At 35.1% G+C, this 17,052-nt stretch overlaps 1 long non-coding RNA gene across 1 annotated transcript; it reads left to right on the top strand.

Moving 5' to 3' along the window:
• Positions 1-3,837: 3,837 nt before the first annotated feature.
• Positions 3,838-6,072, top strand: LOC107598055 (uncharacterized). Its single transcript, XR_001610516.1, has 3 exons — positions 3,838-3,956; positions 5,550-5,686; positions 5,765-6,072. It is a non-coding gene; the product is annotated as an uncharacterized lncRNA (long non-coding RNA).
• The last annotated feature ends 10,980 nt before the right edge of the window (positions 6,073-17,052 follow it).

Below are 17,052 nucleotides of genomic sequence, written 5' to 3' on the forward strand. Positions count from 1 at the left end.
TGTATACTTTCCGCACCCTCTGTATATATATATATATATATATATATATATATATATATATATATATATATTTAAACGTTTTCAGCATTGTCAATTTGTTATTATTGATTGATTGAAATATTGTCTATTTGGGAACATTTCAAACCACTGGCTATCTATCTGGTCAAGTGATTTCACCAAACGAGCTGATCAATAACATTTGCTGGAAGTGATCAGGAAATCTATAAGGCTACAGGATTCATGCTGCAGATTCATCAGGCATGTTTGCGAAACAACATCTAAGTAGTGTTGGAACAGTGTGTTGTGGACAGATGAGACAGAGTTAGAGCTGACTGGCACCAAAGCCTGACATGTTTGGCAAAAAACAAGGATTGCCTTTGGCCAGCAGCACCTTGGACCATCTGTAAAACTTGGTGGTCGAAGCATTATGGTTTGGGGCTGCTGTTGAGCCTCAGGGTCTGGCCAGACTGTCGTCACTGAGTCAACCATGAATTACACAAAACCAGAAAGTAGTTGAGGGGAATGTGAGACCATCTGTCTAAAGGCTGAGGCTGAACCACAAGTGGACATAGCAATAACAAGACAATGACCTAAAACACTCAAGAAACACCACAAATGAATCGGTCAAAATGAAGAAATGAATGGTTTATGGAATTACAAAATCAAGACCTACATCTTTCCACAGCAGAAATTTTTACACTAAGACTTTTGTTGAATAAATACTTAAAAGAATGTTTGCCCTACTTGTGCTAAACAACTTAAAATGGAAATGTATGTCAAATCAAATCAGAAGGAAGTCTATTGTACCACTGATATGCATGCAATGTGGTAAAAAAGAGAAAATAATACCTCTGACTGAAATCTTTGTTTATGAGTCATTTAAAATAATCAACAAAAATATAAAAAATAAAAGCCCTTATTTCATAAAACAGAGCTAGATAATAAAAATAAAATAAAAATAAAAATTAAATTAAATTAAAGTCCTTCTTTCATAAGTAAATATGATTGCAACATTGATATGCATGATGTGATAAAAAAAGAAAAGAATACCTTTGAATGAAACCTTTTTTACAAGTCACTCAAAATAACGGATAATACAAATAAAAGTCCTTATTTCATAAATAAATACATACTTTTAGGGTTGTGCAAGAGTACGTTCCCTGACCTTGAGTCCTTCCCATGTTTAACCATGAGAGGAAGAGGAAGATTTTCATGATTCGAAAGCTCCCAAACATCCGGCGCTATAGATAAATCCCTCAGGAAGAGGAGCGCTCCATCACAGCTGGTTAGGGACACACAGTATGTCTGCTGTATGTGAAAGAGTGAGTGGGAAGTGTGAGGTTGTCACATATAGATAAGATTTTACAAAATGAATACCTAACATTTATTTAAAAAAAAGAAACATAAAAAAAGAAACACTTTACAACACTGCGTTCAGTAGAATAGCTCTTATAGTTAATTTAAATGGGGAAAAATATAAAATTTGAAATATTCAGTGTTTTCAGGCAGATACAGGACAATGAATATGGCAGCAGGAAATCAATCATTTTCATTTTGACAGAATGCATATGGTTTTCAAGAAGGATATCAGGAGGATATACTGTACAGAAATGCCAGCACTTATCAAATACATGCTTCATAAATAATGCTGATAAGATCAACCATGGCTAAGAAATTCAGCTGTAAAGAGAATCTGAACACAGATAGTGGAAGATATAATAAAGATGAGACAATAGAGCTCTAACTTCTGTTCCCAATTATTCTGTATTATTCAACTGGTTCCATGTATCTTGTTGGCAACCAAACCAATTTTGATCCGTCAAGTCAAATTATCACATTCCAAAATGTGTTTTACACTGGAGAGAAAAATAAGTAGAGTAAGGGAAAACATTCTTGTGCATGTTTTTGCAGGGTCATTGGGTGTAAACCCTCTTATGAGTTCATAAAATTATGAACAAATTCAGTTACTAAAGGCAATGTCTGTGTGCTGCAGGTCAGGCCTTTTTCTATTGGTAAATAGAAAGTTTGGCAAAAATTTTTTTGAATAAAATCTAGACAGAGGAACTGAAGGGACTCGAATACAACCCTTTATTTAAATTTAGGCCACGTTTTAAAACAATGATAGGTCATTTTTTGTTGTTTTCTAGCATTAAAATGTAAACAAATATATTAAATAAGATTTACAATATTAAGTACAAACTATTCCAGAATGGGTAACAGTGTTGCGAATGACAAATTTGCAGAGTTCTAACAAGTTCTAGCTAGTTTGGGACCAAATGTTGGTTTATAGATGTTGATAAACTTATATTTCAATTAAATAAAATCAAAAATTAATAGTTGAGGGGTTGAGCTACATGCATGAATACAGTCAACAAAATGCTTTTGCATAAAAATCGTGAAAATATTTTTGTTTGTATTTTAAGTAACCATTTTAACTTCTTTGCTTATCAGGATCAGAAATAGTTAAGTAATAGAAATAGTTTAGTAATAGTATAACTTATCTAATAATTTTCACTAAAGTAATGACACATCAAAGAATATGATATTCTTAGAAAGTGCTGTTCACATTTCCCTTTTGCCGAACTGTGTCACTGGTGTCAAGGTTAGGCTGCTGTACTCATGAAAGCTCACATCAAGTTGCTAATTGTTTCAGACGTAGAGAGCCCTTGCTTGACAGAGCTGAAGATGAACTGGCTGACAGCAATGCAGAGGAGCGCTGAACCCGGGCCATGAGGCCTCACAAGTGTGTTACTCAGCGCATAGTCCTGAAGACACTCTCAAGTATGTGAAGAGAATGCCTCTATGATTGCGGCAAACTTTTTTTAACATCTCCATTCTGAGTTGAACACTCAATCTCTGTCGACGCCGATGGCCTCATGGGCAGCGCGCCGACATACAGTGCCATTGTGCTTCGGGTGTCACGAGTTCGAGTCCCGGACCTTTCCCAATCCCATCCCCCTCTCTCTTACCCACTTCACTTCCTGTCGACCTATACTGTCTTATCAAAATAAAGGCCTAAAACGCCATAAATAAACCTTTTAAAAAAAGAACACTCAATCTCTGGAAATGTTGTAGCATTTAATGTCTTAGATTAGAAACATCTATTTGCAGCTGTGTGCACCGACATTTCCATATAATGTTTATGGAGATTATCTATTTGTTGATGATGGTCTGTATTGGTTTGATTTATTTTTTTTAAAAAAGGTTTGCATTTCTTTTTTTCTCTTTCTTTTTTTCTTTTTCCTGACATATAAAATGTATTACCTCAGTTCCAAAATGAGACAGGATGTCTCATAAGCGGGAAAACAAGAAACAAAACAGATCAACACAACCACAAAACCCCCCACCCTCAACCCTCCCCAAAAGCCACACACACAAAATAAATCAAATAAATAAAACCATGACATCACATGGTCTTCCCAAAAAGACTCTAATGAGAAGGTCCAGGCTTTACAGTTACATTCTCAATTGTACCCGGGATAGAGTTTGTGAGTATTTGTCTCCCCCTAATGCATTTACAATGAGTAGCACATGTAAACCTTTGATTACCAAAGTTTAAAGGTGAAGTTTGAAAGACTTTTTGTCAAAATACATTCTCTTTACCCAGTTTATTGTTCAATCACTACTATAGATATTCCATTCATGGGTCTATCTCCCCCAAAAGTGTAAACAACACACTCCCAGATACCATCAAAACCAGGGGTCACCAAATTCGGTCCTGGAGGGCCGGTGTCCTGCAGAGTTTAGCTCCTACTCCAATTAAACACACCTGAACCAGCTAATTAAGGGCTTACTAGGCATACTAGAAACTTCCAGGCAGGTGTGTTGAGGCAAATTGGAGCTTAACTCTGCAGGACACCGGCCCTCCAGGACCGAGTTTGGAGACCCCTGATCAAAACATTTAGAGCGGTCAGATCAGATATGTCAATGGCGAGAGTTTGGGTGTAGCTACTGAGGTAAGCTGAGCCAGAGGGTGTTTACCCAGTGTGGGACCCGGGCTGACATGGGAATAGAAATCCAAATTTGGTTACAATCCAAAATCCGAAAACGTACCAAAATACACAGAGATAGACAATGGGGTAAAACAAGCGTAAGTGCAGGCGGTGCTTTTACAAGGCAAAGGATTTGGTTGGAATGTTTGAATTTCGATCAAGACACTGAACTTGTGGAGTTTCTTCTCGACAGGTAAGCTAAACTCCAGTTTTTTCCACACATTAGCTCTTTACTGTCGTTTGGTGCACATGTCAGCTCTTTACTGTCAAACCCCATATAAAATAGTAAGATACTGTAAAGATAATAATTATCATATAAGGGTATATGAATATGAGGGACATTTGTAAAGCTTGTTTGAAAAGATGCTTTATTTGTGTAGTTCCACTAGGTGACAGTAGAATGCGCAGAAACAGCATACTTCACATTTAAAGATGCTGTAAGGATTTATTTTCCTTTGTGTATTATAACAGGCAGTTAAATCTTTTGCAGACAGTTTATACACACTGAACTTTCTCATGAAGAAATTACGTCTTATCAGAGCTGACAGTAAGAAATAATTATTCTAGCATATTCCTTTAGCTTAGTTGGTTATCATCTGCTTGTCATTCCAGAACACACAGTTATGAGTAACCCAAATTAGCTTCTTTCCACATAAAGTTATTTGTGTAAAGTACAAGCAGTCTGACATTACGATATCGGTGGTTGCATATGTATTTGCTCTCTTTTCCAAGTATTTAGAAGGGAAAACAGGATGCAATGGAAATCTGTCTCTGTGAGTGGGCCGGGAGCAATATCCCTGTGGGCAGAATGGGGGAATCTTGTTCAGCCATGGCCGAGTCTTGAACTTCTCTTCTCGGCATGGGTGAAGGTCACACAAGGGCACTGTCCTGTATGTCTTGGCCAAATGTACAAACCAACCCACTCATGCCTAGATAGTCACAATGGTCCATTCATGTTTATAATAGAGGTCCAGTTTGTATTGATGCATTTCACTTCCTGTAGTGGTGATTATCACAGATGATAGCTTGTGGCCTCACGGGAATCACTTGACTCTGTTGTTGTATAGCCTACGCAGCGGTGTTTTAACTTTTACATAACATTTCTCTCTTTTTTTAAAGACATTATGCCTTATTAATATTACATTTGTATTACTGTTATTATTATTATTACACACACACATACACATTTTCTAAATTTACAATGAAAATACATTGAATGGGTGCCGTCCCACGACTCTGAGTGGTTGCTGGGTAATTGCTGTGGTTGTTAGGGTGACTAGCTGAAAGTGGTTACATACTAGTCTAGATCAGTTGGTTGTGATATTTCCATCTCTAGATATGACTTGGGTCCCTCCGTGAATGTAAGCCATTGGGAATTTTTCGTTCACCAGCCAAAAATGGTCCAATCACTTAGAAAAGTAATTGCACTTCTGTGTACATGTCCTATTTGATCTTTTTAAAGCTATGAAACTGTACCTGGCACTGCCTTACCCATTATACTTTGCATGTCAGTTTGACTGAATATCTGTTTTAGGAGATGTCTTCTTCCTTCTACAGCCAACCAAAACACTGGTGACGCACCAAAGCCCTTCTTCCATGAAATGTCAAAGAGGAATGTCTACTAGAAGTGCAATATTATAGCTGTGCTCACACAGAGATGTAATGCGCTGAAAGGCTGATCTTTGACCTTTGAGGTGAAGGCATGTGCGGAGGATGGAACAAAGATGTTCGCAAAAGTCCCAAAGTTCAACATGTGATTTTTCGTTTGGCAGATTTACAGCTTGAGAAAACCGATGAGGTGATAAACGCATGAGGGATAAATCAAGATAAATATTGAAAATATGTTTTTGGAGAAGAACAAGTAATCTGATATGACTGAGAGAGATGTAAAGAATTATGAACCACTGCTGCTGTGCTCTGAGTACTTATTACATTACTTACATTTCCAGGGTCACTGTAACAGCATGTAACCTCTAAAAGCCAGTAACTAGATATATGACTGTTGTGTAGTTAGAAAAACACATTGACATTTCTTTATCTACCATACTTTATTTAAAGCAAAGAATACAACTGGGTTGCATTGGTGATCATCTTGTTCCAAAATGAGGTTGAACAGCCTTGTGGTGCTCTTGTCAGGGTTTGTTTAGATCTTTTAGAGAGTCTCGTCTCATGAGGAATTTTCCCAAACTCATCTGAAAGAACTCCCAGCTGTGCTGTCCTGGGTCAGAGGCCCTGCCCCATATCAGGAGCATTTCAAGACACTGATTTGTGTGTTTGGACATGTTTTAAAAAATGTATAAATATAAAAAGCTAAATGTGAACTTTAAAGCACCTGTGTTGTGTTATCTGTGGAACACAAAAAAATTTGTCATCTTGGCCTCAAGATGACAAAACAAGCATTAAAATAAGCCAAAACAACAAAAAATCAAGATAATTCTCATTTTAATTCACCCTGCCAAAACAGTCTTGAAAAACCTGAGGAAGCCTAATTTTAAAAGTGCAATTTCTAGAACTGGAAATGTCATATGTAAATTCATAAAATTGTAAAAACATCATGGGATGTTTTTTTTTTATAATGAATATACATTTTTACTTAAAAAAAATAATTTATGCTGTAGAAATTGGAGGAAATTTTTTTTAATATCCAGTAAATCACGAATAACAGGAAAAGTAATGGGGCCTTCAAATATTGTTGTGGAGAATGAATAGCTTTGAGGTCAAAAAGGTTAAAATGCTTGGTCTGTATTCCCTACCACATTAAGTTCCCAACTAACACAAATAAGCACCACACGAGCAAAGCCAAGATTATCATGTGATTTAGCTGGGGGGGGGTTATATGTGAAACTGAATACAAAAGTATACCTAAGTATTAGCACAAAAAGGCCATGCTGATTTCATTCTTCTCTGTGAAGACTATTAGACAATGGTTACTGAAGTTGGTTAACTAAACCAAACAGCTATTTGTCTGTGGTTTATCAGTGTGATAATCCCAGAAATTCAGTGTGCAATTGGCCAGTGACTCAGTCAACATTGGCATTTGCCAACAAAACACCTCTTATGGAGTTGTTTATCAATCTCCTCTGCTCTTGAATTCATCCCAGCGCATGGCATATTTCTAGTACAGTTGTCTTTGTTTGTCAATTTCTCGCACTCATGAGAAATGATGAAACAAAATGGGGACAGAAGGGATTTTTATTTTTTTGTGGTTATTTTTTTGCAGGGTAACATTTAGTAACTTCGTTTGTTTTTGAAAATGCGGAGGTTTCATACAGACAGTCACAACCACATAATTTGCCTTGATCAGCAAACGTGCCATATTATTGTATATTCTCACTTGCCATCAGTGTTGTTGTTGTTTTTTTGTTAATCAACTAAAATTAAAACTATTGAAATTTGTTTTCAGTATTTGAAATAAAACTGAGATAAAATATAAATATTAGATGGGAAAAAATACATTTAAAAAATGAGAAATGTTGCCTTGGCAACTAATATATATATATATAATTATTAAATATATAAAAATATATTTAATTATTTTCTTCTCGACAGGTAAGCTAAACTCCAGTTTTTTCCACACATTAGCTCTTTACTGTCGTTTGGTGCACATGTCAGCTCTTTACTGTCAAACCCCATATAAAATAGTAAGATACTGTAAAGATAATAATTATCATATAAGGGTATATGAATATGAGGGACATTTGTAAAGCTTGTTTGAAAAGATGCTTTATTTGTGTAGTTCCACTAGGTGACAGTAGAATGCGCAGAAACAGCATACTTCACATTTAAAGATGCTGTAAGGATTTATTTTCCTTTGTGTATTATAACAGGCAGTTAAATCTTTTGCAGACAGTTTATACACACTGAACTTTCTCATGAAGAAATTACGTCTTATCAGAGCTGACAGTAAGAAATAATTATTCTAGCATATTCCTTTAGCTTAGTTGGTTATCATCTGCTTGTCATTCCAGAACACACAGTTATGAGTAACCCAAATTAGCTTCTTTCCACATAAAGTTATTTGTGTAAAGTACAAGCAGTCTGACATTATGATATCGGTGGTTGCATATGTATTTGCTCTCTTTTCCAAGTATTTAGAAGGGAAAACAGGATGCAATGGAAATCTGTCTCTGTGAGTGGGCCGGGAGCAATATCCCTGTGGGCAGAATGGGGGAATCTTGTTCAGCCATGGCCGAGTCTTGAACTTCTCTTCTCGGCATGGGTGAAGGTCACACAAGGGCACTGTCCTGTATGTCTTGGCCAAATGTACAAACCAACCCACTCATGCCTAGATAGTCACAATGGTCCATTCATGTTTATAATAGAGGTCCAGTTTGTATTGATGCATTTCACTTCCTGTAGTGGTGATTATCACAGATGATAGCTTGTGGCCTCACGGGAATCACTTGACTCTGTTGTTGTATAGCCTACGCAGCGGTGTTTTAACTTTTACATAACATTTCTCTCTTTTTTTAAAGACATTATGCCTTATTAATATTACATTTGTATTACTGTTATTATTATTATTACACACACACATACACATTTTCTAAATTTACAATGAAAATACATTGAATGGGTGCCGTCCCACGACTCTGAGTGGTTGCTGGGTAATTGCTGTGGTTGTTAGGGTGACTAGCTGAAAGTGGTTACATACTAGTCTAGATCAGTTGGTTGTGATATTTCCATCTCTAGATATGACTTGGGTCCCTCCGTGAATGTAAGCCATTGGGAATTTTTCGTTCACCAGCCAAAAATGGTCCAATCACTTAGAAAAGTAATTGCACTTCTGTGTACATGTCCTATTTGATCTTTTTAAAGCTATGAAACTGTACCTGGCACTGCCTTACCCATTATACTTTGCATGTCAGTTTGACTGAATATCTGTTTTAGGAGATGTCTTCTTCCTTCTACAGCCAACCAAAACACTGGTGACGCACCAAAGCCCTTCTTCCATGAAATGTCAAAGAGGAATGTCTACTAGAAGTGCAATATTATAGCTGTGCTCACACAGAGATGTAATGCGCTGAAAGGCTGATCTTTGACCTTTGAGGTGAAGGCATGTGCGGAGGATGGAACAAAGATGTTCGCAAAAGTCCCAAAGTTCAACATGTGATTTTTCGTTTGGCAGATTTACAGCTTGAGAAAACCGATGAGGTGATAAACGCATGAGGGATAAATCAAGATAAATATTGAAAATATGTTTTTGGAGAAGAACAAGTAATCTGATATGACTGAGAGAGATGTAAAGAATTATGAACCACTGCTGCTGTGCTCTGAGTACTTATTACATTACTTACATTTCCAGGGTCACTGTAACAGCATGTAACCTCTAAAAGCCAGTAACTAGATATATGACTGTTGTGTAGTTAGAAAAACACATTGACATTTCTTTATCTACCATACTTTATTTAAAGCAAAGAATACAACTGGGTTGCATTGGTGATCATCTTGTTCCAAAATGAGGTTGAACAGCCTTGTGGTGCTCTTGTCAGGGTTTGTTTAGATCTTTTAGAGAGTCTCGTCTCATGAGGAATTTTCCCAAACTCATCTGAAAGAACTCCCAGCTGTGCTGTCCTGGGTCAGAGGCCCTGCCCCATATCAGGAGCATTTCAAGACACTGATTTGTGTGTTTGGACATGTTTTAAAAAATGTATAAATATAAAAAGCTAAATGTGAACTTTAAAGCACCTGTGTTGTGTTATCTGTGGAACACAAAAAAATTTGTCATCTTGGCCTCAAGATGACAAAACAAGCATTAAAATAAGCCAAAACAACAAAAAATCAAGATAATTCTCATTTTAATTCACCCTGCCAAAACAGTCTTGAAAAACCTGAGGAAGCCTAGTTTTAAAAGTGCAATTTCTAGAACTGGAAATGTCATATGTAAATTCATAAAATTGTAAAAACATCATGGGATGTTTTTTTTAATAATGAATATACCATTTTTACTTAAAAAAAATAATTTATGCTGTAGAAATTGGAGGAAATTTTTTTTAATATCCAGTAAATCACGAATAACAGGAAAAGTAATGGGGCCTTCAAATATTGTTGTGGAGAATGAATAGCTTTGAGGTCAAAAAGGTTAAAATGCTTGGTCTGTATTCCCTACCACATTAAGTTCCCAACTAACACAAATAAGCACCACACGAGCAAAGCCAAGATTATCATGTGATTTAGCTGGGGGGGGGTTATATGTGAAACTGAATACAAAAGTATACCTAAGTATTAGCACAAAAAGGCCATGCTGATTTCATTCTTCTCTGTGAAGACTATTAGACAATGGTTACTGAAGTTGGTTAACTAAACCAAACAGCTATTTGTCTGTGGTTTATCAGTGTGATAATCCCAGAAATTCAGTGTGCAATTGGCCAGTGACTCAGTCAACATTGGCATTTGCCAACAAAACACCTCTTATGGAGTTGTTTATCAATCTCCTCTGCTCTTGAATTCATCCCAGCGCATGGCATATTTCTAGTACAGTTGTCTTTGTTTGTCAATTTCTCGCACTCATGAGAAATTATGAAACAAAATGGGGACAGAAGGGATTTTTATTTTTTTGTGGTTATTTTTTTGCAGGGTAACATTTAGTAACTTCGTTTGTTTTTGAAAATGCGGAGGTTTCATACAGACAGTCACAACCACATAATTTGCCTTGATCAGCAAACGTGCCATATTATTGTATATTCTCACTTGCCATCAGTGTTGTTGTTGTTTTTTTGTTAATCAACTAAAATTAAAACTATTGAAATTTGTTTTCAGTATTTGAAATAAAACTGAGATAAAATATAAATATTAGATGGGAAAAAATACATTTAAAAAATGAGAAATGTTGCCTTGGCAACTAATATATATATATATAATTATTAAATATATAAAAATATATTTAATTATTCCTTTTAAAAAAAGAACACTCAATCTCTGGAAATGTTGTAGCATTTAATGTCTTAGATTAGAAACATCTATTTGCAGCTGTGTGCACCGACATTTCCATATAATGTTTATGGAGATTATCTATTTGTTGATGATGGTCTGTATTGGTTTGATTTATTTTTTTTAAAAAAGGTTTGCATTTCTTTTTTTCTCTTTCTTTTTTTCTTTTTCCTGACATATAAAATGTATTACCTCAGTTCCAAAATGAGACAGGATGTCTCATAAGCGGGAAAACAAGAAACAAAACAGATCAACACAACCACAAAACCCCCCACCCTCAACCCTCCCCAAAAGCCACACACACAAAATAAATCAAATAAATAAAACCATGACATCACATGGTCTTCCCAAAAAGACTCTAATGAGAAGGTCCAGGCTTTACAGTTACATTCTCAATTGTACCCGGGATAGAGTTTGTGAGTATTTGTCTCCCCCTAATGCATTTACAATGAGTAGCACATGTTAACCTTTGATTACCAAAGTTTAAAGGTGAAGTTTAAAAGACTTTTTGTCAAAATACATTCTCTTTACCCAGTTTATTGTTCAATCACTACTATAGATATTCCATTCATGGGTCTATCTCCCCCAAAAGTGTAAACAACACACTCCCAGATACCATCAAAACCAGGGGTCACCAAATTCGGTCCTGGAGGGCCGGTGTCCTGCAGAGTTTAGCTCCTACTCCAATTAAACACACCTGAACCAGCTAATTAAGGGCTTACTAGGCATACTAGAAACTTCCAGGCAGGTGTGTTGAGGCAAATTGGAGCTTAACTCTGCAGGACACCGGCCCTCCAGGACCGAGTTTGGAGACCCCTGATCAAAACATTTAGAGCGGTCAGATCAGATATGTCAATGGCGAGAGTTTGGGTGTAGCTACTGAGGTAAGCTGAGCCAGAGGGTGTTTACCCAGTGTGGGACCCGGGCTGACATGGGAATAGAAATCCAAATTTGGTTACAATCCAAAATCCGAAAACGTACCAAAATACACAGAGATAGACAATGGGGTAAAACAAGCGTAAGTGCAGGCGGTGCTTTTACAAGGCAAAGGATTTGGTTGGAATGTTTGAATTTCGATCAAGACACTGAACTTGTGGAGTTTCTTCTCGACAGGTAAGCTAAACTCCAGTTTTTTCCACACATTAGCTCTTTACTGTCGTTTGGTGCACATGTCAGCTCTTTACTGTCAAACCCCATATAAAATAGTAAGATACTGTAAAGATAATAATTATCATATAAGGGTATATGAATATGAGGGACATTTGTAAAGCTTGTTTGAAAAGATGCTTTATTTGTGTAGTTCCACTAGGTGACAGTAGAATGCGCAGAAACAGCATACTTCACATTTAAAGATGCTGTAAGGATTTATTTTCCTTTGTGTATTATAACAGGCAGTTAAATCTTTTGCAGACAGTTTATACACACTGAACTTTCTCATGAAGAAATTACGTCTTATCAGAGCTGACAGTAAGAAATAATTATTCTAGCATATTCCTTTAGCTTAGTTGGTTATCATCTGCTTGTCATTCCAGAACACACAGTTATGAGTAACCCAAATTAGCTTCTTTCCACATAAAGTTATTTGTGTAAAGTACAAGCAGTCTGACATTACGATATCGGTGGTTGCATATGTATTTGCTCTCTTTTCCAAGTATTTAGAAGGGAAAACAGGATGCAATGGAAATCTGTCTCTGTGAGTGGGCCGGGAGCAATATCCCTGTGGGCAGAATGGGGGAATCTTGTTCAGCCATGGCCAAGTCTTGAACTTCTCTTCTCGGCATGGGTGAAGGTCACACAAGGGCACTGTCCTGTATGTCTTGGCCAAATGTACAAACCAACCCACTCATGCCTAGATAGTGTTATCTGTGGAACACAAAAAAATTTGTCATCTTGGCCTCAAGATGACAAAACAAGCATTAAAATAAGCCAAAACAACAAAAAATCAAGATAATTCTCATTTTAATTCACCCTGCCAAAACAGTCTTGAAAAACCTGAGGAAGCCTAGTTTTAAAAGTGCAATTTCTAGAACTGGAAATGTCATATGTAAATTCATAAAATTGTAAAAACATCATGGGATGTTTTTTTTTTATAATGAATATACATTTTTACTTAAAAAAAATAATTTATGCTGTAGAAATTGGAGGAAATTTTTTTTAATATCCAGTAAATCACGAATAACAGGAAAAGTAATGGGGCCTTCAAATATTGTTGTGGAGAATGAATAGCTTTGAGGTCAAAAAGGTTAAAATGCTTGGTCTGTATTCCCTACCACATTAAGTTCCCAACAAGCACAAATAAGCACCACACGAGCAAAGCCAAGATTATCATGTGATTTGATTTGTGTGTTTGGACATGTTTTAAAAAATGTATAAATATAAAAAGCTAAATGTGAACTTTAAAGCACCTGTGTTGTGTTATCTGTGGAACACAAAAAAATTTGTCATCTTGGCCTCAAGATGACAAAACAAGCATTAAAATAAGCCAAAACAACAAAAAATCATTTTAATTCACCCTGCCAAAACAGTCTTGAAAAACCTGAGGAAGCCTAATTTTAAAAGTGCAATTTCTAGAACTGGAAATGTCATATGTAAATTCATAAAATTGTAAAAACATCATGGGATGTTTTTTTTAATAATGAATATACATTTTTACTTAAAAAAAATAATTTATGCTGTAGAAATTGGAGGAATTTTTTTTTTTTTAATATCCAGTAAATCACGAATAACTGGAAAAGTAATGGGGCCTTCAAATATTGTTGTGGAGAATGAATAGCTTTGAGGTCAAAAAGGTTAAAATGCTTGGTCTGTATTCCCTACCACATTAAGTTCCCAACTAACACAAATAAGCACCACACGAGCAAAGCCAAGATTATCATGTGATTTAGCTGGGGGGGGGTTATATGTGAAACTGAATACAAAAGTATACCTAAGTATTAGCACAAAAAGGCCATGCTGATTTCATTCTTCTCTGTGAAGACTATTAGACAATGGTTACTGAAGTTGGTTAACTAAACCAAACAGCTATTTGTCTGTGGTTTATCAGTGTGATAATCCCAGAAATTCAGTGTGCAATTGGCCAGTGACTCAGTCAACATTGACATTTGCCAACAAAACACCTCTTATGGAGTTGTTTATCAATCTCCTCTGCTCTTGAATTCATCCCAGCGCATGGCATATTTCTAGTACAGTTGTCTTTGTTTGTCAATTTCTCGCACTCATGAGAAATGATGAAACAAAATGGGGACAGAAGGGATTTTTATTTTTTTGTGGTTATTTTTTTGCAGGGTAACATTTAGTAACTTCGTTTGTTTTTGAAAATGCGGAGGTTTCATACAGACAGTCACAACCACATAATTTGCCTTGATCAGCAAACGTGCCATATTATTGTATATTCTCACTTGCCATCAGTGTTGTTGTTGTTTTTTTGTTAATCAACTAAAATTAAAACTATTGAAATTTGTTTTCAGTATTTGAAATAAAACTGAGATAAAATATAAATATTAGATGGGAAAAAATACATTTAAAAAATGAGAAATGTTGCCTTGGCAACTAATATATATATATATAATTATTAAATATATAAAAATATATTTAATTATTGTATATATAATTATTAAAACTTAATATAAAAATAAAATGGAAACTAAAAATATATATTTTTAAATTAATGTTTTATATTATTAATATATATATTATTATTATTATATAATATAATAAAATATAAAAAAATTATGAAAACTATCATATTTTTGTAAATAATACTAAAATAACAATGCTCGCAGTATTATGGGTTACTGTAGAGGTTTCCTTTCTTTTATATTCATCCAGTTATTTGTCAGAGGGATTATACCAATTTACATTTCTATCATCAGCTACTCTTACGCAGCAATGTACATTATTTATTTAAAGTTTCAAGATATCGTTGTCTTTTCTGGAATGCCATCTATATTGAGTTTCCTTCTTACAATGGATGATAAGTTTAGGTTCACAGGGTTTTGATAAGAATGAGACTGAAAGGTTTGTTTCTCATAGCTGTGCAGGTCCTTGCGCAACTGATAACAATGATGTACTGCATCCAATTAATGAAAAATGACATTCCTAAAACAGCACAGGGTTTCTGACAGCAGATATTATGCAAGTAGATAAGGAAGGGGTTGAGGAAAGTCAAAAATACAGACAGTACTCTTTAGAAAGGTACACATTCCTGTTTGCCTAGGCCTTTTATCAGCTTCTTGTATCCTGTGTGAAGAGAAAAATTGCCTGTGAGCATGACAGGATATGTAGGGTTTTTTTAGACAGAGCTATTTCATCAAAAGTGACTGATTCAGTGGCTGTGCTTATGTTTGATACCGAGGACTGTCAGAAAAATCACGATCAGTTTTTATTTAATTTGTGTATAAATTATTTATTCTAACAAAGCAGTTGTAGGCTACACCATATTCGTGACTTTAAATGGGAGTGTTAAAAGACCTGTTGGAATGTACTTTATCTGTTTTTGTGAAGAAATATATCAACTGCTCTCATAACAAGAGGTTTTGGGACGGCAAATGATTTCACATGTAACAGCGCTTCTTAGTGGCTCGTCTCCTTAACTGCCTCTTATGTGGTTCCATGACTGAAGCCATGAAGCCGCTTATTTTATTGCTGCAAGATATCCTGACATCTGGTTTTGATGTTACAGGCTGCTCATTTGTGAGTAAGATCAAAAGGGTCAGGGTTTATTTTTTAACAAGGTCTTTAAACAATTAGTATTGGAGAAGTTTTGACAAAAAAAATCTAAAATTTCTGGCAGCTCAATGTACACCAGCTCTCCAAAGATCAAAGCTAATAGTGCGTCCACAGGGACACTACAAAATGTGAACTTTAAGCTGTAGGACCAGGATGGAAAGCAGTTTCATTACAGTGATCATTATTTATAAGACCACATAGGTGAGAATTCTAATTTTAGTCATCACCATATATTATATTATATTATATTATATTATATTATATTATATTATATACACTCACACACACATATAGCACTTTTGCACACTTTTAAAAGTCATCCTTGCAGTCAAATGTTTTGTCATGTAATTTAAAATTAGCTTCATACAGCAGTTTCTGAAGAAGGCAATAAATAATAATATTCAAAAGTTTTATTTTATGTAAAATAATTTGTATTAATTTATAAAAAATAATATCCAGTATTATTCAATATTACTGAAAGTAATTTTAAAGGTGAGATAATAGAACATTAATATACATGTTATCACTTTTTACAATGTGTATATAAAATAATCACAACAACTATTATAAGTAGAAGTAGAAGTGATCAATTTTAGTATTTATGTGAATAGATGTACATATTAATATTTATATATATATATTGCATTTATATACAGATGAGAAATAATTGATATTTGAGTACCCGGTAAACGTGGGGTTGAAAGGGAAAAATACGATGTTCTCATCAACCTGACCTCCCTCTGCGGTTCTATTTGGAGCTCTGTGGTTTCATATCTTGCTTTTGCAAAAACCCACACCTGCTTATGCATGAGTCGGAGATGGCTGAAGCCTCAACTTTAATCATATCTATCTATCTATCTATTGATATATCAGTCTACATAAATAGATAGATTCTCAATCTTTTTGCATGTACATTTTGTCAGACAAGAAGCCTTGTATTGTAAACTACATTTTAAAGTCCGTTTTAAATACAACAGAAAATCCAGCAGGGCCCATTTACAAACTGGTAACTATTATTATTTCCAGCTACACAGAAATATATAAAATATTTGTATTTTGTTTTTGTTTTGGTGTGTTGATATTTTATATTCTATTTAGAGTATTTTTCTTCAGAGATTTAATTTCGAAAGTCATTTAAAGGAATTGTTCATCCAAAAATGTAATTGTCGTCATTTACTCACCCTCTTGTCATTCCAAAACTGTATGGCTTTCTGTGAAACACTAAAGAAGATATTTTGAAGAATGTTTCAACTGTTTTTGTCCATACAATGAACAAAACATATACTTGTGTTGTGCTGAAAAAAAAATACACTGAGACATTTGTCAAAATATATTTTGTGTTCCACAGAAGAAATAAAGTCATATAGGCTTGGAACTACATGAAGGTGTTTACATATTTGTG

The sequence above is a fragment of the Sinocyclocheilus grahami genome, unplaced genomic scaffold, assembly GCF_001515645.1.
Source record: "Sinocyclocheilus grahami isolate Dianchi unplaced genomic scaffold, SAMN03320097.WGS_v1.1 scaffold244.1, whole genome shotgun sequence".
NCBI classification, from domain to species: Eukaryota; Metazoa; Chordata; class Actinopteri; order Cypriniformes; family Cyprinidae; genus Sinocyclocheilus; species Sinocyclocheilus grahami.